The 2,950-nt window shown below is 37.5% G+C and overlaps 1 pseudogene across 1 annotated transcript; it reads left to right on the top strand.

Annotated features, from left to right (window-relative positions):
- The first annotated feature begins 633 nt into the window (after positions 1 to 633).
- Positions 634 to 2,220, top strand: LOC145799232 (E3 ubiquitin-protein ligase ATL6 pseudogene; annotated as a pseudogene). Its single transcript, XR_014341240.1, has one exon. The product of XR_014341240.1 is annotated as an E3 ubiquitin-protein ligase ATL6 pseudogene (transcript).
- Positions 2,221 to 2,950: the final 730 nt, after the last annotated feature.

Raw genomic sequence — 2,950 nt, 5'->3', positions numbered from 1 at the left:
TTTCATTCTTCGAAAAGAATATACCGGGCTTGTTTGGTTTGTTTTTGAGAGAGTTTTTTTGAAAAAAAAATTGGGGAGAGAGTTTAAAAAATTTTTTGGTTTGTTTGGTTGTATATTTTGGGAGAGTTATTTTTTTGGGAGTTTGGGATGTTTTGATATTTTGAAAGAATTTGAGTAGATGTGTGTGCGAGAAAAAGTGATTGAGAAGGAGAGAGGAGAGAGAAAAGTGATTGATTGATGTGTAAGAGAGAAAAAGTGATTTTAAAAATATTTTGAGAAAAACTCAAACCAAACAAATTTTAAATTTTTTTTTTCTAAAACTCATCTTCCAAATGCAAACTAAACATATCCACAATTTCTAAACTTGCAAACAACATACAACTATATTATTTTGTTTTTACTTTTTTGAAGTAGATTACAGCTAATTAGCTCCTATTTTGCTCAACGTGTCGCAGAATCATCTCCTGATGTCATTTCTTGCCTGGACAGATTTTCTAGTGTATAAGGGTTGGTTTGGGGTGTGTTAAAAAAAGTGTATTTTTTTACGAAAAGTTATATAAAAAAGTAGAGAGGTGATGTGATAGAAAAAAAATAAAAAGATGGATTATATAGTCTATACCAAACCAATTTTTCGTTTTTATTTATTTTTGGATATGTTTGCTATTTTTTTAAAAAAATAATTACCAATATTATTTATTTTAATTTTCATAAAATTAAAATAGAAAAGGTTTTGTATACACAAAAAAATTACTTCCGCCTATTGCGTCCTGCCCAAGCCAGCGCTTGATTCGTCGTCCCCACGCCTTTTATATTAAACACTCCATTCTCTTCCCGCACTAAATCAAACATCTTTTGAACTGAAATCACGGGCATGAGCATCCATTTCATTTCTCAGCCATGACCAATCCCAACAGTCGGATCATCACCCACACGTTTCCTTTCCGACTTCACAACCATGCCCACGCGCCACTACTCCCACTACTGTTCTTGGCGGCGGCGACACCTTACGCCGCCGCGCAGATGAGTACGGAATCTTCACCATCTTCCAATTATCCTTACACCAACTTCGATCCGCCAACGGCGATCATCATCCTGGTCCTCGTTTGCGCATTCTTCTTCGTCGCCTTCTTCTCCATCTACCTCCGCCACTGCATCAACGTCACCGACGCAGAACCAAATTCCGCCAACTCCACCGCCGCCCGATTGCGGCGGTTCCCGCGCGGCCTCGATCCCAAAGTAATCGAGTCTTTCCCGATTTTTCATTACTCGGAGATCAAAGACCACAAGGTCGGCAAAGGAACGCTAGAGTGCGCGGTGTGTATAAACGAGTTCGAAGACGACGAAACTCTCAGATTGCTTCCCAAGTGTAATCACGTGTTTCATTCTGATTGTATTGACGCTTGGTTGGCTTCTCACAGCACCTGTCCCGTCTGTCGAGCGAACCTCGTGCCGGAGGAGGTGAATCAATCTAATGAATCGATTGATGAGCACAATTTCAGAACTGAACTCAGTGAAGTAATGCAAAACGAGAATCAAATTTCAATTTCAATTTCAATTAATGTTGAAGAAGAAGAAGACGACGAAGAAAACAGAGATCCGGAAGCGAGTGAATTTCCGAAGCAGAATCGAGAGCGAGAGGTGAAGTTTCAGAGGTCGCACTCGACGGGTCACTCACTGGTTGGACTCGGAGAGAGCTGCGAGAGGTACACGCTGAGGTTGCCGGAGGAAGTGAGGAAGCAGATCATGATGAGTGGGAGGCTGAAAAGGACCAGGAGTTGCATCGTGGTTTTGCCGATGGAAGGGACTAGTCGGGGCCGGTTCGATCAGGTTGGGAGGTTGGACCGGTGGATTTTTAGCATTACGCCGCCGTTTTTCTCGAAGAACAACCGTTCGAAGGCGGGGTCGACGGAGACGTAACGGAGTTGGGGACCTCTAAGGTATATGTGAAGCCTGTGAAGACGCAGTTTAATTGTCCTGCGGTGAAGGGTGACGGAGTTGAACAATTATCGACTCGTCTTCCAGTTTAATTTGATATACTAGTATTTATTTCATTAAAAAACATTTTTTTATTATAATTTTTAACATAAATTACAGGTTCACATTAGCGTAGTTGAAAACCGCAGTACCATAAAATTGAAAAGAAAAAAAATGAATGAGGGATAAGTTGTAATATTTTGAAGACCCTTCAATTTAAACTCAAATTCAGGTGGTGTTTGGTTTTTCTTTTGGGCAAAATAAGTAGGAAATGACAAAAAATAAAAAAATAAAAAAAAAATCACAAAAGCCCAAAAATCACAAAAGATAAAAAAAAAAAGTCACTATTTCAAAGTTAAAAAGTCAAAAAAACTAATAAGAATACCAAACGAACAAAAAAGTCTCAGGTTAAAAAAGTCAAAAAGTCAACTAAAAAAGTCGTTGCTAAACGAAGGCTCAAATTTACATCCAAACTTAACGCGATCGTACCAAATACCCACAATCCATCTTTTCCACCGTCTAACCCCGCCATTTATCTCTCTCTCCCTCTCTTATCTTCTTGTCCTATTATTGACCAACCGCTCCATTCTCAAAACTATCATTAAAATTTTCTCTGTTTGAAAGAGCTTTGAAATTGTGATTTCAGCTCTTAGTTTGCATATGGTGTTTGGTTGTGGCTTTCAAAAATTAATTTTATTCTCACTTTTGAAAACTCGATCGAAAGTGGAAAAATTTAGACTAACCGGTCGTCCAGCCAGTTGACCGGAACAATGTAAATTTTTTATTTTTTTATTTTTTTTGCAATTGACATATGTTAATTTTTATATATTTAACAAAAAATATTTTCTGAATTTTTTTAAAATTTTTTATGAACTTTAATAGAATTTTGAGTTGTGTATTTGGTTATGAGTTGTAAGTTTTTGTATCAAATATCATATGTCACATCAAAAATTTCTCACTCAATTCAAAATTCTTT

Source organism: Camellia sinensis, chromosome 1 (genome assembly GCF_055761805.1).
Source record: "Camellia sinensis isolate YWXY chromosome 1, ASM5576180v1, whole genome shotgun sequence".
Classification (NCBI taxonomy): Eukaryota; Viridiplantae; Streptophyta; class Magnoliopsida; order Ericales; family Theaceae; genus Camellia; species Camellia sinensis.
The sequence above is the reverse complement of the archived record's forward strand: the minus strand, read 5'-3'. Positions and strand labels throughout refer to the sequence as shown.